Genomic DNA, 25,793 nt, shown 5'->3' with positions numbered 1-25,793 from the left:
TTCTAACTGACCCAGCCTTGGCCAGTGGCACATTCATCTTCAGTGCCACCAGGGATTGGCTCTGCCAGACACTAAGGAAGCTTCAAGCAGCTTCTCACAGAAGCCACCCCTGTAACTTTCCACTCAGAATGTCTGCTGACAGAAACAACAAGAATCCTGCAAGAGCAGAGTCCCAGGAAGGATTTCAGGACTCAGATTATTATTAAACAAAGAGATATGGCTTTGTTAGGCACTTTGGAAGCCTCACTCAGAATAAGAAGCCAAGTGACTTGACACACAATATACTAGGCAGAAAGTCACTTCTCCAATGAATCTCAGAACCACATCCACCTTCCCTGTCTTTGTTTCTCAAGAACTTCTCAAACCATCTACTTGGACATTGCTGCTTTATGTTGCACAAGAAATCATGCAGAAACATGATGCAGAAGACAGAAAAAAAAATAAATGAAGAAAAAAGTAATGAAAATTATATGAAGATATGCATGGATTCTTCTTGAAAATAGTAAGTAAAATGCCAAAACCACAAGAGACATGAAACTCATGGCTTGAGAACAGCATCATTGTTTTAGATAACTGAGAGGAACTGAGGCAATGCCAGCTGCAGTGGCCTAAATATTATTAGATAAAGTATGAGAAATAGGAGGGCATAACTCCCATTATGCGCTCTCATTTCATAAGCAAGTGATATTCCCTTTCATTACTGCCCTCCAAGTCTTACCCACAGGAATTCTACCTCCTTCAGCTGACAGCTAAAAAACAAACCTGGCCTGCTTGGTAAGAAGTGTTGACTCAAAGACTTCTGCCCAATCATCACTGAGCTTGAAAGACACATGACAAATAACACAGGCAAAAAGAATGAACTAGTGAAGGCCTATGTACTCTTTCTTATAGAAATTCCTGTACTAAGTTGGAGAACATCTAAAAATTAAAATGGCATCCTGTGACAAAGATTGTTTCTAATTTTTCACAAGTTTTAAATGAATAATCATATTACAATTCTAAGAACTGTGAATTGACATACTCATTCTTGGCATACAAGATCTTAAAAGTAACATAAAAGATTCTTAGATTTGCTCTATTTTTTAGTATTACTAATTAATAGAAAGTTTTTTATTACCAAACCAGAAAAATATTTTTTCACTTTTACTTTGAGAGTTTGTTACTAAAAACATTGTTTACTCCTTAACTTAGATATTTGTAATTAACAAGTATGCAAAATGGGAAATGTGAGAAAGGGAAAAAGATGGGAAGGTGACATGGTTTAGGAATGGTACTCCCCAAGTCAAAGCCCCCACTGAGATTCTCCAAAACCACACTATTGCTCACAGTTGCTTCTTCCATTTTTTCATTCCCCCCCGCCAACAGCAGTGTGATGAGTTGAGAACTGGAGGAACAGAAAGCAAGGATCATGACCTGAGAGGAGAACAATTTAATGGGAAGAACAATGAGATAAGAAAACAGGTAGTAAGAGCAATAATATGAATTTTAAAAGTGTACAAAAGTGAGGGTGATTTACATGCAAAATGCTCACTGCTGAGCCATGTGAGCCTAATCCAACTTCAGCCATGTTTTCCCAACCAGAAGGAACCCCTTTTCCCTGGAAAATAGAGAGTCTGCTTCCCCACTCCTGGCATTGACATGAGGTGGTATACGTAGCCTTGCAGCCTTGCCTGTGCTACTTCACAGCTACTGCAAAAAATTAACCTTTTCCAAAATTGTCTTTCTTACTTGTTCATGTTGCTTTAATTTTTCCCCATTTTAATTAACAAATTTTTTAAAACCTACATTTAAATCATAGTATAAAGGCCAGACTTTGTCATCGTCAAATGTACTGAAACCAGTGTTGATGATATTGGGAATGTTTTATCTAATACTTGGCACATCAAATTAGTTTAAATATCCCAATTTTGTTCTCTATCAACTTTTTCAATTTCCACTTTTTTCACAAAAGATAAAAGTCAGGCACTGAGAGATATTCTTCAGATAAAATGCCAGACTATGATTGCTATGGTATAAGAGAAAATAATTTTTATAACCAGCTCATCATGAGAAATTAAGCTGGATGTTCCTGTGCCGGACTTCCAAATACCAAAAATTCATTCAGACATAATATGGGTTGTCGTGGGGTGACAGCCTTTATCCCAATATCGTGTGTTATGTCTGGCAGCTGTGCCTTTTCCCCCCCCCCCCCCCCCGGCAGTCTGGCTGTGGCGGGATGGGGAAGAGAGGAGGGGGGGGGGGGGGGGGGGGGTGTGACCAGGCACTTTTGGCTTTTGGCTTTTGCTGCTTGGCTTTGCTAGCTGCTTGCTTGCTTGCTTGCTTTTTGCTTTTGCGCTGTTTTTTTTTTTTTTTTTCCTTTTTCTTTTGTTCTCTCTCTCTCTTTCTTACCCTCCCCTGAAGATACTGGACCGGCTCCGGATCGGACCTGCGAGCTCCAGGACACCCGAAGCCTGCTAGAGAAGATTCGGCGCCCTCCACAACACAGTCTGGTCCCTTTTCTTTTCTTGTGTTGGGGAGTGTTCTTTTGTTACTTGTAAATAAATAGGTTTTGTTTTCCACTTTGCTCCTCCGAGAAATTCCTTCCCGAACCCGGTGTTGGGGGAGGGGTGGTTGGAGGTTTGTTTTGTTCTGGGGGGCTCCCTCTTGGAGATTTCCCCTAATTTGTCCTAAACCAGGACAATAAATTTTTTGGTGCGTTGGCCGGGAAACCGGAGGCCAAAAACAGTGGAAAAAAAAACCTATAACAATAATATTTTGGTTTTGGTTGTTTTGTGGGCATATTGGTGATTCATAATGTCATTTGGAGTGGAAGCTTGCCGGTTTTTCTGGTCCCTAGGGGCTTTTGAAGTTTTAATACCTTTGTGGTCCCTAGGGTTATTTCCTTACCCCAAAATAGCTCTGATGTTGTCCCTAATAAGTAGCTTTTGTAAGCGGGGGGCACTAACCAGAATAATCATTGTGCTGGCCTTATGTGTGATGATGTGTCGGATAACAGTGCTGGACTTTATTTCAGGAATGTATGGATTGTTGTCATGGCTGTGTACTCAGTTTGTTTGGGGAGAAGAAGAGGAAGGGGCTTTTCAGCCTTTGTCTTCCTTCTTCTCCTACAAATTGTTGACATCTCTATTAGAAAATACTGACTTTCCCCTGAGTTTGAAAGAAACCATCTTTCTGGCATTTAATTTATTAAGCCTTGTCTATACTGTCTGGAGTGTATATAAAATGAAAGCTGAGATTTCTAGAGGGGTTAGAGAGACTCCTGATTCAGGAGTAAAACAAAACAGGAAAAATCTTGACTGGAGTGGGAAATGGGAAGATATGGGCCATACTTTAAAGGAATTTTCTGATCCTATAGACTGGGACTTTCCATCTGATCAAATTCAGAATCCAGTCGAGGTGGCAAAGTATTTGAGGGAGAAGTGCCATGGTAATACTAAGGAAGAAAGGATTACTGCAGTGAGCTGGGCCTTGGCGTTTGTTTACCGTACTCTGCTAGATACTGTGGAGCAGCAGATAGCAGAAAGGGAACAGGGAGATAAGTTAGTTACTATCCCAGTGACTCAGGCTGCAGCTAACATCCCAGGCTCCAGGCTAGCAGCTGAATCAGACAATAGGCCCCAAACCATGGCTGTTACAGCTAATACAAGAGGTGGAAAGTGTAAAGGCAAGACCGATCGGAAGGTGGAGGATGATGACGATGATGCAGAAGAAGGACCCTCACCAAAATCAGAGGCCACATCAAGGGGCACAGAATCTGGAGCCAATATTGACTCCTTTTCTCTGAAGGACCTCAGAGGCCTAAGAAAGGATTACAGCCGACAACCTGACGAATCTATTATTAGTTGGTTAGTCCGCCTTTGGGATGCTGCAGGGGAGGTTACGATTTTGGATGGTACTGAAGTGAGGCATTTGGGATCCCTGTCACATGATCCTGCCATCGATCAAGGTGTGATGAGGGGGGCTAACCCTCACAGCCTCTGGGAACGGGTCCTAAGAAGCGTAGCAGAACGGTACCTGTGTACGGATGATCTCTATATGCAGCAGACACGGTGGAAGACCATAGAACAGGGGATCCAACGCCTGAGAGAGATGGCGGTCGCAGAGCTCGTTTTCTCAGATGACACAACAACTAGGAATCCGGACCTGGTACCATGCACTCCGATAATGTGGAGGAAACTTGTGCGACTTGGGCCACCTGAATACGCTTCCGCCCTAGCAATAATGAAGCGAGATGATACATATGAGACTGTGCTCGATATGGCAAAGAAGCTTCGAGCGTACGCAGATGCTGTGCATGGCCCAACTCATGCCAGAATTGCAGCAGTGGAAACCCGACTGCAGAAACTAGAAGACAAAATAGAGGAGAATCATAAGAAACTCCGGGAAGAGATTAAGGAGGACCTTATTGAAATCTCAGCCGTACAAATTAGAAGCCCTGGTGTCCAACGCCGGCGCTCCTTTGATGGGGAGAGAAGGTACATCCCACGGGCTGAGTTATGGTTTTTCCTGCGTGAGTCTGGAGAAGACATGAGAAGATGGGATGGAAAACCCACCGCTGCTTTGGCACAACGGGTGCGTGATTTGAAGAGAAGAGAAAGTATAACCAAAAAGATAGCAGCTCCGGTCGCTCGTAGCCGAGATGTTAAGTATGACGATGACGATGACATGTCCGATCCCCTTGAAGGAACTTCCAAGGCATATGCCCAAGGAAAGAAGGACAATCTGGCTTAGAGGGGCCCTGCCTCCAGCCAGGAAGAGGCACGGGAGAACCGGGTTTTTTGGAAGGTGTGGATCAGATGGCCTGGCACATCAGAGCCACAAGACTATGAAGTATTGGTTGACACTGGATCACAATGTACCTTAATGCCATCGGAACACGTGGGGACAGAACCTGTTTCCATTGCTGGAGTGACGGGGGGATCACAACAGTTGACGTTGTTGGAAGCTGAGGTGAGCTTGACTGGGAAGGAGTGGCAGGAACATCCAATTGTGACTGGTCCAGAGGCTCCGTGTATTTTGGGCATAGACTTTCTCCGGAATGGCTATTACAAAGATCCTAAGGGATTCAGGTGGGCTTTTGGAATAGCTGCAGTTGAGATAGAGGGTATTAAACAATTGAATACCTTGCCTGGACTATCAGAGGACCCATCTGCAGTAGGACTTTTGAAGGTAGAGGAGCAGCGAGTGCCAGTTGCCACCTCAACAGTGCACCGCAGGCAGTACCGGACGAATCGAGATGCTGTGATCCCCATCCACAAGATGATTCGAGAGCTGGAGAGCCAAGGGGTGGTCAGTAAAACCCACTCACCCTTTAACAGCCCTATCTGGCCCGTGCGAAAATCTGACGGAGAGTGGAGATTGACTGTGGACTATCGTGCCTTGAATGAAGTGACTCCACCACTGAGTGCGGCTGTACCGGACATACTGGAACTGCAGTACGAGCTGGAGTCCAAGGCAGCAAAGTGGTACGCGACCATTGATATAGCTAATGCGTTTTTCTCCATCCCTCTGGCAGCAGAATGCAGGCCTCAGTTTGCTTTTACATGGAGGGGAGTGCAGTACACCTGGAACCGATTGCCCCAGGGGTGGAAACACAGTCCTACCATCTGTCATGGACTGATCCAGGCTGCACTAGAAGAGGGTGAGGCTCCAGAACATTTACAATATATTGACGATATCATTGTTTGGGGGAACACGGCAATAGAAGTGTTTGAGAAAGGAGAGAAGATAATTCATATTCTCCTGGACGCCGGATTTGCCATTAAGAAGAGCAAAGTCAAGGGACCTGCCCGAGAAATTCAGTTCTTGGGGGTGAAGTGGCAAGATGGACGGCGTCAGATTCCTGCGGATGTTATTAACAAAATCACTGCTATGTCCCCACCAACTGATAAGAAGGAGACACAGGCTTTCTTAGGTGCTATAGGTTTCTGGAGGATGCACATCCCTGAGTATAGTCAGATTGTGAGACCCCTTTATCTGGTTACCCGCAAGAAGAACGACTTCCATTGGGGCCCTGAGCAGCAGCAAGCTTTTGTCCAGATCAAGCAGGAGATCGCTCATGCTGTAGCCCTTGGTCCAGTCAGGACAGGACCAGATGTGAAGAATGTGCTCTACTCTGCAGCCGGGAGCCATGGTCTGTCCTGGAGCCTTTGGCAAAAGCTACCTGGCGAGACCCGAGGCCGACCATTGGGATTTTGGAGTCGGAGCTACAGGGGGTCTGAAGATAACTATACTCCAACAGAAAAGGAAATCTTGGCCGCCTATGAAGGAGTCCAAGCCGCCTCAGAGGTGATTGGTACAGAGGCACAACTCCTTCTGGCACCCCGACTACCGGTGCTGGGATGGATGTTCAGAGGAAAGGTTCCCTCTACCCACCATGCCACCAGTGCTACTTGGAGTAAGTGGATTGCCCTCATTACGCAGCGCGCTCGGATTGGGAAGTTAAATCGCCCTGGGATTCTAGAAATAATTACAAATTGGCCCGAAGGTGAAAGCTTTAGTGTCGCAGATGAGGAGCAAGAGCCAGTGACCCGGGTTGAGGAAGCTCCGCCATACAATCAGTTGCCAGTAGAAGAAACACGTTACGCCCTATTCACTGATGGTTCTTGTCGTGTCATAGGGATGAAACGGAGGTGGAAAGCAGCTGTATGGAGTCCCACTCGACGGGTTGCAGAGGCTACTGAAGGAGAGGGTGAATCCAGTCAATTTGCTGAAATCAAAGCTATTCAACTGGCCCTAGGTATTGCAGAGAGAGAGAGGTGGCCAAGGCTCTATTTGTATACCGATTCTTGGATGGCAGCCAACGCTCTATGGGGATGGCTGAAGAGATGGAAAGAGGCCAACTGGCAGCGCAGAGGAAAACCAATTTGGGCTGCGGAAGAGTGGAAGGATATCGCTACTCGGTTAGAGAAGTTACCTGTGAAGGTTCGCCATGTAGATGCCCATGTCCCCAGAAGTAGAGCTAATGAAGAGCAGCAAAACAACCAGCAAGTACATCAGGCTGCAAAGATAGGGGAGTTGAAGATAGATCTCGACTGGGAGCATAAGGGAGAGTTATTCTTAGCACGATGGGCCCACGATGCCTCAGGCCACCAGGGTAGAGATGCCACCTATAAGTGGGCACGAGACCGAGGGGTGGATCTAACCATGGACAGTATCTCTCAGGTTATTCGTGACTGTGAGACGTGCGCTGCCATTAAGCAGGCCAAGCGGCTGAAGCCCCTCTGGTATGGGGGGCGGTGGTCTAAGTACAAATACGGGGAGGCCTGGCAGATTGATTACATCACACTGCCCCAGACACGCCAGGGCAAGCGCTATGTACTAACCATGGTAGAAGCCACCACAGGATGGTTGGAAACCTACCCTGTGTCCCATGCTACAGCCCGTAACACTATCTTGGGCCTTGAGAAGCAGGTCCTTTGGAGGCACGGTACTCCCGAAAGAATTGAGTCGGATAATGGAACTCATTTTAAAAACAATCTTATTAATACTTGGGCTAGGGAACATGGCATCGAGTGGGTATACCATATCCCCTATCATGCACCAGCTGCAGGGAAGGTGGAAAGGTACAATGGATTGTTAAAAACCACCTTAAAGGCATTGGGAGGGGGGTCTTTAAAAAACTGGGAGCAGCATTTGGCAAAGGCTACCTGGTTAGTTAACACTCGAGGTTCCACCAACCGAGCGGGTCCTGCTCAGTCTGAGCTCCTTAATATAGTAGATGGGGATAAAGCCCCAGTGGCCCATGTCAGAGGTTTGTTGGGAAAGACAGTATGGATCAACCCTGCCTCGAGTACAGACAAACCCATCCGTGGGATTGTCTTTGCTCAAGGACCAGGTAATACATGGTGGATAATGCAGAAAGATGGAACAACACGGTGTGTACCTCAGGGAGACCTGATTGTGGGATGAGACTCATATATGACTGTCATTGTTTGTTGAATGTGAGACAGAAGGAAACTGTAAGTGTCAAAGGTTTGAGCAAGTAAGATGAGAGGAATGCGTAAGTGTCAAAAGGTGTGAGTAAGTGAAATGAATGTTTTTTATTGTATGTTCACGATATGGGATAAGGGGTGGAGTGTCGTGGGGTGACAGCCTTTATCCCAATATCGTGTGTTATGTCTGGCAGCTGTGCCTTTTCCCCCCCCCCCCCCCCCGGCAGTCTGGCTGTGGCGGGATGGGGAAGAGAGGAGGGGGGGGGGGGGGGGGGGGGGTGTGACCAGGCACTTTTGGCTTTTGGCTTTTGCTGCTTGGCTTTGCTAGCTGCTTGCTTGCTTGCTTGCTTGCTTTTTGCTTTTGCGCTGTTTTTTTTTTTTTTTTTCCTTTTTCTTTTGTTCTCTCTCTCTCTTTCTTACCCTCCCCTGAAGATACTGGACCGGCTCCGGATCGGACCTGCGAGCTCCAGGACACCCGAAGCCTGCTAGAGAAGATTCGGCGCCCTCCACAACACAGTCTGGTCCCTTTTCTTTTCTTGTGTTGGGGAGTGTTCTTTTGTTACTTGTAAATAAATAGGTTTTGTTTTCCACTTTGCTCCTCCGAGAAATTCCTTCCCGAACCCGGTGTTGGGGGAGGGGTGGTTGGAGGTTTGTTTTGTTCTGGGGGGCTCCCTCTTGGAGATTTCCCCTAATTTGTCCTAAACCAGGACATGGGTACAGCATTTATTAGGGAAGAAGTAAGAATGAAGAAAAAATTAGACTAATCACATAAACTACAACTTTAAAAAATGAATACATAGCTTTTAGAAAGACAATTACATAGACTAAACTTACTAATAGTTTACAAGCACACACTTTCTTAAGCTTACACAGTTACGCTTTCTTAAACTAGCAAATTAAAGATATAAAGAAATAAATTTCTGCAGCACTGATTGAGTTTTTAGAAATTTTTCTATAAACATATCTGTGTGATGTTCATGTTCCTGTCAGATAATTTCAAACAGATTACTAGAACAAATAGCTATTATTTCCACCTTGCAATAGCTGCTGAATGACTTTATCTCAAGATTTTTGATAGATGATCATATACTCTTATACTCAGTCAAGCACAACTGGAATCATTGCTCAACAAGGGAAGACAACACAATTCCATATGTAACTTATCTTTGTTTCCTAGATCACAGAGCAGTTTGCAGTCAATAGCTTTTCAACCTATGTGCGTATTTCAGTTTTGGAAAGCACTGCAATAAGACATATTCTAAAACTGAATACTCTGAAGAACACAGATGTAGAAAAGACAGCTCTTGACAAATATTACTAAAACTTACCTTACTTATCAAAGAATCAGAAAACATTTAGGTTGGAAAAGAGCTCCAGGACCAGCAAGTCCAATCTTTTACTGAACACTGCCACAGCAACTAAGCCACCAAATGCCACATTCAGTTCTTTCTTGAACACTTCCAAAGATGGTTACTCTACCACTTTCCTGAGCAGCTCATTCCAATACTTAACAACCCTTTCTGAAAAAAAATTCCTCCTTGATGCCCAAACTGAAACTCCCCTGACACATCTTGAAAGTATTTGCTCTCATTCCAGTATTTAACAACCCTTTTAGTAAAGAAATCCTTTCTGATGTCCAAAATTAACCTTCCCTGACACAGCTTGAGGCCCTTTGTTCTCATCCTGTCACTAAGTGACTGCAAAAAGAGACCAACCCCATCTCGCTACAGCCTCCTTTCAGGCAGTTTAGAGAGTGACAAGGTCTCCCTGAGCCTCCTTTTCTCCAGGCTAAACAACCCTAGCTCCCTCAGCTGCCCCTCATATGGCCCTGCTCTCTACACCCTTCACCAGCTCTGTTGCCCTTCTTGGACACACATTCCCACACCTCCATGTCCTTCTTGAAGTGGAGGGCCCAGAACTGAACACAGGACTTGAGCTGGGGAATCACCACTGCACAGGGGGACAATCAGCGCCCTGGTCCCGCTGGCCACACCATTTCTGATAAAGACCAGGATGCCATTGGCCTTCTTGGCCACCTGGGCACAGTCAGTCAGCATCCCCAGGTCCTTTCCTCCTGGGCCACTCTGCAGCCACTCTGTCCCCAGCCTGTAGCACTGCATGGGATTGATGTGATCCAAGTGCAGGAACCAGCCCTGGCCTTGTTGAACCTCACAGCGCCGGCCTGGGCCCCTCGGCCCGGCCTGTCCGGATCGCTCTGCAGAGGCTGCTCGTGCTCCAGCAGATCAACACTCCTGCCCAGCTGAGTGCTGTCTGCAGCTTACTGAGGGTGCACTCAATCCGCCCATCCACACCAGCAATAAAGACATTAAGCAGGGCCGGAACCCATACTGAGCCTTGGGGATTCCCAGGAGTGACTGACCACCATTCACCCCCACACTTGTTACTGTACAAAGCTGGCTTGTACTGATAAATAAGCATTCCAGCCCAGTTTCATAAACTGGGCCCCGAGCTGAGACAGGGAGTTTCACCAATTATATTCCATCCTGGGCTGCAAATATCTCACTGGTCAGGAGCTGGCCTGTGTGAGGATAGGACCTGTCTAGAACCAGGAGTTTTGAATTCCCTATCTCATTGACGCCCTAGAGCCTAAGAAGGCTCTCAACAATAAAATACACTGTTTGTCACATGGACTTTTGAGGTGTCTGTGTTATCCTTGTCTCCAATTACCAACCCCATGGAACACTTGGAATGTGTTCAACATAGTACAATACACACTCTGGGCCCAACCCAACCTTCCAGTTCTTAACCCAGTGAAGCATGCACTTGCCCAAGCCATGGCTGCCAGCTTCTCCAACAGAATGCTGTGGGAGACAGTAACAAAAGCTTCACTGAAGTGCAGGTACACAATATCCACAGCCTTTTCCTTATCTACTAGCCAGGTCACCTGGTCATTAAAGGAGATGAAGCTGGTCAAGTAGGACCTGCCATTTCTAAACCCATGCTGGCTGGATCTGATCCCTTGTCAGTCCTGTATGTGGGATGTGACTGCACACAATATAATCTGTTCCATAACCCTCTCTGGTATTGAGGTTAGGTTCACAGGCCTGTAGTTCCCTGAATCCTCCTTCCAACTCTTTCTGTAGTCATGTTGGCCAACCTCCAGTTGTCTGGGACCTCCCTGGTTAACCAGAACTCATGATAAATGATGAAGAGTGGCTTGGCAAGCTCTCCTGGCAGATCTCTCAGTACCCTTTGGTGAATCCCATCCATCCCCACAGACTTGTGAATGTCTCAGTACCACAGCAGGTCACTACTTCCTCCTGCACTGCAGGGGATCTGTTCTGCTCCCTGTCTCTGTATATCAGTGCAGGGGACTGGTTGTCCTGAGGATAACAGGTCTTTATGTTAAACACTGATGCAAAGAATGCATTAAGTACCTCAGTCTTTCCATCACCCCTGGTGACAAAGCTTCCCCCTACCTATCCAATAAAGGATCATTCACCTGGCCATAGTACATGCAGATGTTGTGTCCCTGCTGCCCTCTGGTACTAATGCCGGGCTTTAACACTCTCTGCAGATGGAGATCTGGACAGCTGTGTGTTTCTGAGAGAGCTCTCTGGGCCACCCTGCTCCTTCCAGCAACAGCTTTGAACCATACGGAATCCACCGTTGGACCTGTTCTACTTGGGTGGGCAAAAATCACCAGCAGAGCTCACCTGAGGAGCTGGGGAGTGCCTGTGCCCTCCAACATGCCCTGCTCCCACAACCTGCTGTGCCTCACCTCAACTGATGTGCTTATACTCTTGCCTGAAGTAACTGTATTTCTTAATACCACATCACACATAGTTTCAGGCTGCCATTCCTTTCTTATTATGCAAGTCCTCACGCTTGCATCATTATAATGGATACCAGAATAGCTGTCAGAAAATAATTCTTCCTTGTTTAACTTGTTAAAAAGACATACCTAGTGAATCTGATGTTATTCATGCTACTGCGGCTGAACATAATTTAGTAACAGATTTCGCTGGATATTAGTTTTAAGAGCAACTCAGCATCTAAAAAAAAAATCTCAGTTCAAAAATTACTCAGTATTTTTGCATAAACCTTCTGACAGATTAAGGAGTCATAGATAAAAATAACATAAAGGTCCTCTGTGGTACAAAAATAATTGTAGAACACTAACAACTACTAGAGAAAACATTTAGTAGAGAAAAATACAAAATCCTGTTGCTTCTCATGTGCTTTTTCATTTAATTTCAAGTTCATTTAATTTATGTGCCTTCTGAAATGTAGAAGTTTATTTCATTTTGGCATCCTGTTAAGATGTTTTAAAACTACTGAAAATGCTTATTTAGTGCAACGCCCCTGCTTTTTTTTTTTTAATACATAATTTTACTGTTCCAACAAGCTTTCAACAACAGGCAGAAGGTTAATGTGTTACTTCACCAAAATTCAGCATTGCTTTCTAGCTGCAGAGGTTCTGGGAACAAAAGCCATTACATACTACCAAAACAAGTAACCATCTTACACAAAACATTGACAGAAATGTAAAGAGGAGATTATCCCTCAGAAATTAACAAGAACTGTTTAATCACCCTGTGGACTAGTTTTGAGTGACATGGCCTCCATAGAGGCCCAAAACCCTTTGGCATCCCTCATTTCTTAGGAGATGTCCTTAGGGAAAGATTCCAATCACTTTCCCTTACATTTATATGAATTAGACTTGGATGGGAGAATGGAAAGAAAACTTCTGCTAATCACAAATATTGGTGCTACATTGTTTCTTTAAAAAAATTATAAAGACACGCCTTTGCCAAGACTGAAGGCTCTGCTCTAAAAATGAATTATACAAGGAAAGGGATATAAGTTGAATTACACATCTCACTAAGAAATGAAATGTTAAATTACATTTTGACAGACTAACTTATGCCAAAATGTTAACATGTGCACTACACCTGCAGTAAACGCAGTAAAAATACTATATTTTATAAATTGTGAAATGGATTTCTGTTGTTTGCATTAAGAAAAAAAAACTCACTACAACCATTACATGATAACACAAACAAGCAATCTGAAATGAATTCTGGAACTACACAAGATAATCAACACTCACTGTTGCCAGGTATAATGCCTCTGATCTGCCATATTCTGAAGCTCTAAACAATTATCTTACTTTTTGTACTTAAAACACTGCAAACACTGAAATGCTAGGTTTTGAGTTTATTATTTTCCTTTTCTTACTCTTCAGATTAATTCCACAAATGGCAAATAGTAGGAAATGTAGTATGATTCAATTAATCTCCCCTTTGATGAATACTAGACAACAAGGAAACAGAGATGGATTTCAACAGAACAGGGATATTCTCAAAATTATGGGAATTGGGCTAAATACACGGTAAAACCTGTGTATTCAGGAAATACAACTCTCCCACAACTCCAACTAACCTAGAGTAAGTTTAACTAAGTCTAAGTCTGAACTGAATTTTAAATGTTCTTCTATTTTAGAGTATTGTAATTTGTGATTTTTTTTTTTTTAATTTCTGCACTTGGAACTAATTGTGTACACAAAGCATCTAAAGAATACCACTGAATTATAGAATCTCTTGAATTGCAAAAGACCCACCAGATTCATCAGTCGAACTCCTGGCCCTCAGAAAAAAGACACTCCAAGAGTCACCAATGTGCCTGAGAGTGCTCTTGGAACACTTCATGAGCTCAGACAGACTTGGTGCAGTAATTGCTTCTCTGAGCAACCTGTTCTAGTGCCCAACCATCCTTTGACTGAAAAACCTTTTCCTCATGTGTAAACTAAACATTTCCTGACTGAGCTTCATGCAACTCATTTCCTTGAGTCTTGTCAGTGGTCACCACGGAGATCAGCACCTGGTCCTCGGCTTCTCCTCATGAGGATGTTTAAAATTGCAGTGAGGGGTCCCCTCAATCTGCTATTCTGCAGGGTGAATAAACCAAGTGACCTCAGCTGCTCCTCTTAAGACTTTCCTTCCAAACCCTTTACCATCTCCTTTGGACACTCCTAAATAGGTTAATGTCTTTCTTATAATGTGGTGCCCAAAAGAGCACACATTATTCAGGGTGCAGAGCAGAGCAGGACAATCAAACAATCACCTCTCTTGACCACCTGGTGATGCTGGGCCTGGTTTGCCCCTCTGCCCGTCAAGGCACATCACTGACTCATGTTCAACTTTCCATTGATCAGGACCCCAGTCTCTTTCCACAGCACTGCTCTCCAGCCTCTCACTCCCTAGTCTATGCACACATCCAGGGTTGCCCCATCACAGGTGCAGAATCCAGCACCTCACCTTGTTAAACTTCACACAACTGGTGACTGACCATCTCTCTAACCTGTTGAGGTCTCTCTGCAGGGCATCTCTGTCCTCAAGGGAGACAACAGAACTTCCCAATGCAGCACAATCTCTAGACTTACTTTCAAGTTCTGCATCCAAGTGTTAATGAATATGTTGAAGAGAACTGAGGATGGAGCCCCATGGAAACGCACTTTTGACTGAACTTTTGACCAGCCTTATGTCACCCCATTCACGATAACCCTTTGTGCCTGACTCATGAGCCAATTGCTCACCCATTGCATAATATGGTTATTCAGCTATAAGCCAAACATTCTATCCAAAAGTATACTCTGAGAGGCAGTATCAAAAGCCTTACTGAAGTTCAAAAAGATTACATCAACTGGCTTTCCTATATCACACAGATGGGTTACTCTGTGATGACATGGATACAAGAGTAAATATAAATATATAGATGACATTTACTTCCGTGTAAGATTGTCTTTTTTCAGTTTTTATATTTTTTATATAAATATATATATTTTATATATTTTTCAGTTTTAATGTGGCTATCTGTGTTTCACATTTCCCCATCCAGCCCACATCAGTGTCTGGAACTTTCCTTTTACATTGGGTTCTGAGTTACCTGAGCATCTTTAGCAGTGTCTCAACTGTGTTTTCACCATCTCTTCTCATGACAGCCCTTATTTTGCAAGTTTGCAAACAATTCTGTGCAACCTCTTTTCCCTCAGTCAGTCATTCTGCTCCCTTATCCCTTCTGTTCTGCTAGATGAATCACTCTGGATGCTAATATGCTGCTCTCTACTGTAAGATAGGTGAAGATGACATGCTAGCATGGCTTAACTGTTCAAATGTTGCATGACATTGTTTGAAAGATACGAAGGTATGGCTATGCTAAATAAGAGCAAAGGCTTTCATGTGTCACCTATTTTTTTTTTTTAATTCCCTGTTTTCCTATAACACTGTAAGACTCTACAGCTAAAAACTCCCAAAATGCAATTTTTCACAAAGTTCCCATACCGGAAAATAGAAAAAGAAACCAAATAGAAATGACAGCACTCTTCAAACTTAACTAATCAGATGTCTTACTTTTGCACTAACTAGTCTATTCAAAAAATGAAAGTTTACCTATATAACTAAGAGATTAAGAAAGGATTAAGATTAAATAATACATTGTATATCCACTAGACACCAAAAGATGCATATAGTTGGTAGTTAATGTATCTTCAGCAATTAAAAATTCAACTATATGAATATTGCAATAATTTAAGTTTCTAAATTATTTATCTCAAAGTGGCAGAAAATATCACTATTTAAAAATAGCATACAAGATGCAAGTGATGAAAAATTGATGTGAAATAGCAATCTAAGACTTGAGCTCACTTTAAGCAAAACTATTAATGCAAAAAAATTCCCACCAATTTCAAGTCAATGCAAAAAGAAATTTCATGGCCCACGGCCTATTCCACCAATTCTTAATTCTCAGTTTTACTCTCTCTGAAGTATACTAGCAAGCTGTAAAAATTCCAAAAAAAAAAAAAAGATAAATCAAATCACAGAGGAAAAAAATTAAGTTCTTTCTGAATCACTCTCTTATACCTTCTGTTTCCCCTTCTAATCTTTCATTTTCTGCTACACTTCCCCTCCCAAACATCCTAGTGAAAATAAATGTCGGATGGTGGTCTGTTAAGGCAGAAAAATAATCTCTAACTGCATTTTACTGTATTAGCTGGTTAATATAACTCCACAGTGAAACTAACATTTAGAATCTATCATATCAATGTAGTCATCATGATCCAAGCTGCAAATAATAGTGTGTCACTGTCAATTTTGCTTTCTCACACTTTCTTCCCTTCACTTCATCTGATTTTAATAATCCCTGTCAAACCACAAACAGTCCAAATTACCTTCTTGACACAGAAGCTTTCAAGGAAGAGACAGAATCTCAACTTTCATTTAGTGACTACAAAAGCAAGCTGTCCGACTGGACAAATATTATTTTCACTCTTGACAATCTCTGTAGGAAAGCATGCTTTTTAATTTTCACTGAAGCTGCCAAGGGTTTCAGATAAGCTTCTTGTTCAGCATAGACTGACTCACAGGATTAACAAACCAACAACTGTAATTGTGTTTAAAAAATCCAGCAGTTTTGAGGGGAAAAAAAAACCTCAAGAAATGACAATCACATGTCATCAGCTAACTGAGTTAAGAAAAAGATTATACAAATAATTTCAATTTAGTAGATTTCATAGGATGTTTCAAGATCATTTTACATTTCAAAGATTGACCAAATGGCTGTTCCTAACAATGTAATATAAATCAGAATTTCAAGGAGGACAAATTTATATCCAAAGACACTAACAGCAATACAAAAAAGGTTACCATTTGACAATGGGAAATATGTTCAAGGAAAACAAATTCCATAGAAGAATGTCATCTGCAACCATTTTCCACTCTGTTGGCTTGTCCTCAAAGTAAGCTCAAGAATATAACACTCTGCTTCACCTGTATCAATTTAAAACTAATTGACTGCTCTGATGAGGTACAATATCGTATAATTAGCATTATGGTATAAGTTTATGTGAATCAAAGTATAATACATTTTAATACAAAAATTTTCTTCACATAGACACACTGGTCTCTAATTATCTGAATCTTTTAGCTGAAAGCAGTAATCAGGTTTTGAAATGCAACAAGATGCGAAAAAAGAAAACATAATAACCAAGATGCTTCCCATCAGAAGACTCATGGGAAGTATTTGTTCAAATACCTCAGATGATTGTCCAATGCATGAACTTAATTTAAGCCTAATCAAAACCTTTTTAAAATATTCTTTGACAACTAGTCTGTATATACCAAAACAATACAAGCCCATCTTTGATGAATCTCTAAAATCACAACAAAATGCAGAGACATATGCATAGATGGTGTTTAAAGTTCAACAGCAAGAGAATTATGCTTTCTACTAATACAGAAGCCTTATAGTGCTCTTACAACAGCTTGGGCTGGTAACTGGCTCTTCATGAAGACTGACTCATCTTCATGGCCAGATATCTTCCTGCTTGCCTTCTAATTCTGTTTGTCTTCCTAGAGAAGAGTGAGAATTTCAAGAGCTTACTGTTTTCCTTTAGCACAGCTAGTTAAAGTACAGTCTTGATACCCAGCAGTATATTGATTCTGCTACAGGTCTGCATCAGATTGATCTGTACATTTTTATTCTTAAAAAACTATCTGTTCAAAAGATCACTTAAAGGAGAAAAAAAATTAAAAAACACAGACCAAAGGTATTGTCTGTTTTAATTAAAAGGACATTGATTTAAGCCTCTTTATGTGAAGTGCTTAGCCCTGACTATGACTCGACTTCTAGTTAATTATCAGTTTATATTCACAGCAGAACTCATGACTGCTGCCAGGTACATTAAAAATCCCACAGATTATATATGATTTGGGGTGAAAAACTACTGAAGAGAATAAAAATAGAAGATACGAAAGACATCTGTGGAACACTATATTAAACTACAAATGTACTGACTGACATGTCTACACCACATCTAGTTAGTGATTATCAAACTACACATTGTGTCTAACTGCTTTTCAGTTTTGTAACTATTAGGGAAGATTAAAAAAATCTTAAGGCAGAGCCTTCTCACTAATTCACAAACCATACATAAATAAGTTTTCCATCTAGTTTCTCAGTGCTAGCCTTTATCTTCCCAGGACACTCCCTCCATATTTCAATTCAGTTTTGCTACTCGATAACTTTACAACATTATAAGATCTTACATCTCTATTTCTTTGCAGGATGAACAAGTCATCTCAACTATGCTGCTACAATAGCAAAAGGACACACAACCAAGTGGCAATTTTAAAAAATATTTATCCTCAATATTTTTCCATTCCTGTTGAAAAGAATGAAAGGAAAATAAAGGAATAGTTACAGTTAAAGGAATTCCTTCTTATCAAAGACACTGTAAACAATACCTTTAAGCTCCAGCCTAAAGCTCCTTATCATAGAGCAACAAAGAGTCCCACAGCTGTCAGCTCAGGAAAGAAACATACTGTATTCATGGTGAAGTTCATTTGCCTTTATACTGTTACTACATATGCTATGGAAATGCCACACAGTTCAAGAACACTCAGAGATAGTTCTAATACATTCAGCCATCTCTTCTGGGAAGATGCTGTGTCAAGAATATTATTTCAAGGTATGATAGAGGCAAGAGCATAAAAAGGGAGAGAAATAATAATTACTAAATGCATTGACACTGGGAAAAAGAAATAATTATTCGGAGCCAGACCAGGTCATAAATTACTGTGCAAGAAGGAAAGACAATGAGCTGATTTGTGATGCAGAAGCGGCTTCATCCTCCCTATCTTAAAAAATCTACTATAAAATTTATTTTAGATTCTTTAGTGCCAAAACCACTTAGCCTTTGGTTTCATGATTAAGAGGACAAGTGTTCATAGATATCTTGTAAATGAATGCCATGCACTGTATTATTTCTTACATAATTACAAGACTTAAATGGCTTGTGCAACTGGACAAGAAGTGGAACTACAGTGTAAACAATGTGTACTACTTGCCTATTACATCATAGCAAAACTTCACTGAAAACTAAAAATCAATTTTTGGTCTTTTGAAGGAAGACCATTTCAAGTTTGTAGAAAGACAGGAGGACATCACAAATCAAAGGTGTAAAATTTTTTTCCAAGGTCACACTAACATTTTAGCAAATTTCTTTTTCCTTATATTAATTTCAAAGAATTTTACAACTTAAAAAAAAAAAGCCATGTAAGATTCAAGGAGGAAATTTATATTACAATCAAATTTTAACTGCCTAAATCTGCAATAACTAAATAATAATAAAGTAATAACTTTAGCAGAATATCCTTCAGAAGCATGAGTTGTCATCAAATCTATTTTTATATAACAGTTCTATAGTGAACCAGAGATTTAATTCAATTATTTTAACCTGTAAGATAAACTATGCTTGTTGTGACCCAGCCAACAGTAAGTGGTCCCAAACCAAGACTCTCTTCACTGGTACACCACCATGAAGCTGTTGGAAGGACATCACCAGAAAAACCAAAATATCCAACGAGAAAACTAATTAATGGCACATAGTCTGAATAAGGAAGAAAGTATTCAAAGATAGAAAAGTGGGGTAGCATTTATTGAAATGACATTTTTCCTAAGTAAGATGGTAATAAGTGATAGCACCACACACTTATGCTAACCTTTGGAGTTGAACATTACTTGAAGTACTTGTTTCTGAAGAACTCAGAAACTTGAAGCTTGTTCCAAATAAGTTAAACAAAAGTAAACAGCTTTGCAAATGTATATCAAGCAAGGGTATTTAACAAATAATTTGATTTTTAGTATCAAAGCAGATCAGAATGATTTTTCCATTTCTTTCCTCTCTCACAGTGTGCACCACGGATAAATTTATGACAGTATAAGCACAAAGAAGGTTGTATTGCTCACCATTCCCTGGCACGTGGCAGTTAGGCATGTGAGATAGCACACCTACCAAACCCTAGCTGAACATCACTGAACACTGAGCTTTATTGTTTGGTGCTTACTTTTATAGGAAATTCAAAACTCCCAGGTCTAAACAGCCCACGGGTTCATATTTTACGCCCCTAGTCCTTGAACCAGTGACATGCTTGCACCTTAGGAAAGATGTCATTGGTTGAAGACCCTGTCAGTCAACCCAGGGACCAGTTAATAGAACTGGGCTGGGTTTCTTATTTATAACTGGATTAATGCTCACTACAAGCCAGCTTGTAATTTAATGTGGCAACAATTCCCTATATTTACATTACCTGACATAACATACATGTACCCAGTCAAATGGCATCTTAAGAATTTAAAATATTCTAGAGACTACTGTTCTGATTTCAAACAATACCTGAACAGAAAGTTCTATTACATTTAACAGAAAAAAAAAAAAAAAGGGAAAGCATATGTAGAAAACAACAGAAACTCCCCTGTTTATCTGCTTTTGTTTCACATATTTAAGTAATTAAAAATCTTCTTACAAGCTTTCTGTACACTCCTGGTTTAGGCAATAGTATTCAATAAAATGGAAGTGGTTCTTTATGTGGAAAAGAATTAGGAATTACCAATACTTTGTGGGGTTTTAGCTAAAGTACTTCAGGACTAAAATTCTCATAATTCATAAGTTCCATAGAAAAATCAATAAAGACATAAGCAAAGGAAGTTTGAAAGACAGCATGGAAGTTTGACAACAGGATAGTGTTCTTTGACCAATACTCTTACATTTGTGTTTTATATTAAAAACAAAGACAACAAAGCCTTTACTGTTTCCACTGCTTTTATTATTTTTCTAAAAACAGAGGTTATGCAAAAAAACTGAAATAAAACAAAACAAGCCAAACAAAACAACAAAAAACCCCACATAGAAACTGACAGTAAGGTTCTAACTCCAGCCCACAAAAGCCAAGAAATTTAAAGTTACTCTGACATGCAATCTTTAAATCATGCAAGGGTGCTTCTTTTTCTTTTTTTGAAAAATGACAATGCAAGGTAATGACAAGTTGTCAGCCCTAACTTTGAATTGCCTGAAGTTTGTCATTTGGTGTTTGTGTCACAACCTTAATGTTATTTAAATGTAGTTTTTAGTATCTATTATTTAAAAAGGTCTACTTTATGACAGCAAAAAGCTTTGATGGCATAAACCTCAAAGTACACTGCAGTGCTGGTATGCCACTTCATTAGAAGTAGTGCATAAAACATATGCTGTTGACAAATCTAATTCATTAAAGTTGAGGTAGAAGCACTTTAAAGCAACTGGATGGCATCATTAGCTACAGTTCCTTTCATAAATTATTCCTCTTTTTTCTTCTGAATGATTTTGTCAGTGTTCCCTTTTCAGACGGGGAATGTTTTTGCCTTAAAGTTCAATACTGTCAACACGTTTGGTCAAGTTAAATAAATAGCTTATTTGCTAACACTGAAATTGTAAGGTGATTACTTCACCAATATTAACTAAAGAGGAATAAAATTAAGAACCAATGTATAAGAGTTTTAGCCTTATCAAACATAAAATTTTAAAATTAAGAGAAATAGAGATTATCTAGTACAACAGAATAACATTGTGGCAGCATTGTTCTATGCCTCCAAGAATTGCAGCAAATCAGGATCTGGAAGCATGTCTCAAACCAGACTGATTTGCTGTAAAAGTTCTATGAGACACAACATACTGTCCATTTCTAGTTCTTTGTGCTTGAATACACAAATTTCCTCTTACAGGTCTGCAAATGCTCTGCTGAATATGTCATCCTGCCAACTATGCCCCTTGTAGCAGTGTGGCTGAGAGAAGACTTGGTCAGGCATGAGAAATACGACAGTGATTATGCGGATGACTACGATTACAATTAATGCTAATACAGTATCTAAATCTGTCAATCCACTATATAAGTGGGTCTGAAGAGTTGTAATATCATAGGCTTGGCTAGAAACATACCGGTTTACAGTCTTTGGCCTTACAGAATGAACAGTTACAAAGCAACAAAGTATCTATGGAACTACTTTAGGATTTTATCTCTGTATGTGGCTAGATCTTACTGCCTTTTTTACTCACACCTCCAAAAGTCAGTTCTCCCTGCCTTTGAGTTGGACGTACCCTGCAGACATCCCTGCTGGGGAGAAGAGGGAGGTGTTTCACACAGAAGCTGCCTGCAACCTCGGGAGACCAGTTTGCCCAGTGTACAGCAACATTTTGTACCCTTTTGCTGGCCAAGGCACATCAAAGTCAATCACAATAATCAGAGCTCTCCCATCTCTGGAATACATCAATTATGCAACCATCCAGACAGTTCCTCCTGCAATTCCTACCTGGTGTTCTTACCTTAGGGTAATTCCCACCACATGTTTTTATCTTAGGACAAATCAAATTGTCTGTTAGAGACAATCAGAAGAGAGGAGGTGCTGGAGGTGGGGGTAAGGGAACTGCACACGAAAACATGTGTGTCTTCTTTTGTCAGGTCACATTTACCACATTAGTCAGCATTTACCAGTTCCATCAGAAGATTAATGACACGTATGTCCAATATGCTACACATAAAATTTTCCTAATTGGTCTCTGCATTAATCCTCATTCTGCTCTTTTTCCATTTTGTTCCCTCTCCTGCCATACTGTCTTTACATGTATATGGAACAAGCATTGCACCACCAAAACATGGGAAGAGTTACCTGCAGATGGGCAAGCAAGGTTTGCAAGATCTGCTGATAACAGGTTTTCCATCGTAAGGGACAAATAAACAGTTACAAAGAACCTCTATGATCCTCTGTTAACTACTCAAACTTCTACTCAGCCCTTGTGAGACACTTCCTGGAGCACTGGATCTAGCTCTGGGACTCCTGACATTAGAAAGGCATGGGCCTGCTTGAGTAAGTCCAGAGGAAGGTGACAAAGATGATCACAGTGCCTCTGCTATGACAACAGGCTGAGAGAGTTGGGGCTGTTGAGAGTAGAGATCAGAATGCCCTGGAAAAACCTTATCATAGTCTTCCAATACTTAAAAGGGAGCTTGGAGTGGGCTGAAACTAGATGACCTTTAAGGTTTTTGCTAATCCATCCCATTCTATGAATTTCACGTTAAGTGGCAAGTCCATGTCTGATACCTATATGTTGCAATCTTATATTCCAGTTACATATTAATAAGAAAACAGAATTGTAACATTCTGGTAGGTATTTTGAATCTTTCTTGCTCTTGTTGCACCTTCATTATCTACCCTATAATAACTAATGCCACGCTTTCTCCTAACTTTTCTTCAGTATTTTTGTCTTTCCATCCACAATCAGCTCTACCTTTTCCCTCTATACTGATCTCAAGTACAGCGAACTGCAGAGAAGGTAGAAAGTGTAAAAATAACACATTACCCCACTGACTGTATCTCATCTAACTTGATTTTCTAATGTCTTGATTTTCTAATGTTTATCTGGATTCTGAACATGCTGTTGGCAGTTGCCTAGCCAGAAATTAAACTGAGGGGAGAGATGTGTTATTGCAGAGAATAAACCATTCTGGACTATTCATAGTATATACAGATTGTACTCAACATTCAGTTATTAGCAAAAATTTACAATATCTTCTAGCATTACCTATATTTACCATTTTAAATGCAGTTACTTAGAGAAGAACAAAATATCAAAAGACAAACTAAATGCATTTTACAGCCCAAAACATAAATAATCAGCAAACACAATGTCAATCAACTTATGGGCATTCTCAAAAAACAAAGAGAAAAAGAAGATGATGAAAGGATTTTGATGAATGAAAAATTGCTGATCACATCAGAATGGATCACCTGTGTAGGAAAAACTATTATTAGAAGGCCACCAGAGAAACTATGTCACTTAAGTATTCCAGGCAGGTATATAGCACATTTAGGACAGGGCAGAAGAGCAATAATATGATTAAGAAGGTCTAAGAAGCAGTGATAGATTAACTCATGTCACACAATGAAAAGAAACTTGGACTTTATGTGGTAGGACAGTTAAGTATTAAACGCAAAATAAATCCATTTCATAACTATATTTTAAAAGAAACAAACAACCAAAACCTTAGTCCAAGTCTCTCCAAGTGAGAGACTGAAAGTACGCTAAAAAAACACAGTTCACTAATTCATTACTGACTTAACTAATTAACATAAACTCATGTAGAGAAGAGTTACAGAACAAGCTGTTGAACACTGTTCTGTGCTCCCTATGATTGTCCACTGATTCACTGACATACATTAACAGAAAGTGAGCTGGCAGAAAGGCAGATGAATGCAAGGAGATGAGAAGATGGGCAGAGCTCATAATAGTCATAAAAATAAATGTTCTTTGGAACAAAAATGGCTACATGAAAGAAACACAAAAGATATGTCCTGAGAAGAACATGAAGATGTTTTTAAAAATAAGTATTAAGTTATGATAACAGAGAGTTTATATTATCAGTACAGCTTGAGGAAAAGCAAGAACTTTCACAAATTCTTGTTGTGCCTTTCCTGTATCCATTAGCTCATAAGAGAAACTACGGGTATTTTTATAGAAAGGTGATTACTACTAAGAAGCTCCCGTAGCTTCTGTGGATTTATATTGTATTATTTCTAATCCCTGTAATCCCTTATCACTACATAAGAAAATTTAAATTCTTTCAGTTTCAAGAAGCCAGAGACAATGTTTGGTACTGAAGAAAAAAATGGATTTTAAGTGGCACAAAGTTAGATTTTTATCCACATGAAGGCAGTGTGGAGACACTTCATTCTGCTTAAGATTTTATGACTGGTTTTTCAGTGTAGTTTCACGATTGTTTATTTTAGAAAGCTGTGATTACTAAATGTTTGTCTATTCCATCGCAAGTTTCATTTTAAAAGTACACATATTATGTTTAGACAAAGAAAAAATCTCCAATGAATAATTTTCCTTAATAAGTCAACTGATAATCTGTTTGCATGATGGCAAGTATTTTAAGCACATACTACAAAACATATTCCACTAATAAAAAAATCAGTCAGATTATACTTCACAATGGAAAGATGCTTTTGCGTGGACTTGATCACTCTCAAAATGTGCAAGTAATTACATAAGGAATTCACACACAGGAAGTCAAAAAGCTTATGTGGGACAAATAGTACACATGAAAAAAGATCAAACAAAAAAAAAAGAAACCCTAACTTGCAAAGTAAAGGACAAAGTGGCAGAGGCTTTGAGAAACAGACTGAGATTTACAGACAAGGATCAACAGTGATAACATAGAAAGCAGCAGCACCAATAAGGCCTGAAGAAAGATAACCATGTGAAGTAAAATAGCTATTACTGGGAAATGCAAGAAGTGAAATTTCAAGGCAAAAGACGTAATGGTAATATGAATATGATAGAACATTAAGGAAATAAAAATTTTAAGGCAGAAAGCCTGAACAGCGTAACGAAAATGAAATCTCTTTTTTTCTCTCTAGGTATAAAATTAAAAACGGAGGTCTGAAGGAGATGGACACATGATACACTGTAAATAAAATCTTCCTGTGATAGGAGGACAGGAATATTTATTTTTCTGATCTTGCTTTCTTAACGAACTGGACATGAGAGCTGTACAGCCATTCTTCATCATCCTTAAAATGTAGTTAGAAGGTTTATAAGTCAAATACCATGTGTGTAGTACAGAAAATTGCTTCCTAAATTTTACAGAACATGTTACAGGTACTGTAGAGCAAAATGTGTAAAAGTAGATACTATCTAAAACCCAGAGACAAGCTGCTAAAATATAATTTATAATACTGAGCGACTGAATTGTATACTTGACAAGTACATTAAAGAAAACTAGAGGGACTTAAAAATACATCAGTTAAAAAGCCTGCTCCCTATGAGACCTATGAGACATAAGGGACACTTAGTTACCTTATTGACATCACAACAAGGAAGGAAAGGAAGAAAATATTTTAGACTTTTAATGAACCAAATAATTGAATCAGGCAGTAAGTGAATTCCAAATTTAGCAGTCATCACTGAAATAATGGTTTAAAAACTTAATTCCTTAAAGCTCCATTTTGGTAACAAATTGC

At 40.3% G+C, this 25,793-nt stretch overlaps 1 protein-coding gene across 10 annotated transcripts in view; it reads right to left on the bottom strand.

The window, feature by feature from the left end:
* The window catches only part of KIAA0825 (KIAA0825 ortholog), a 241,539-nt gene that overhangs the window by 213,362 nt on the left and 2,384 nt on the right, over window positions 1-25,793 (bottom strand). The gene's annotated exons all lie outside the window — the stretch shown is intronic.

The sequence above is a fragment of the Zonotrichia albicollis genome, chromosome Z (genome assembly GCF_047830755.1).
Source record: "Zonotrichia albicollis isolate bZonAlb1 chromosome Z, bZonAlb1.hap1, whole genome shotgun sequence".
Lineage (NCBI taxonomy): Eukaryota > Metazoa > Chordata > Aves > Passeriformes > Passerellidae > Zonotrichia > Zonotrichia albicollis.
This window is presented reverse-complemented; position numbering and strand designations above follow the sequence as displayed.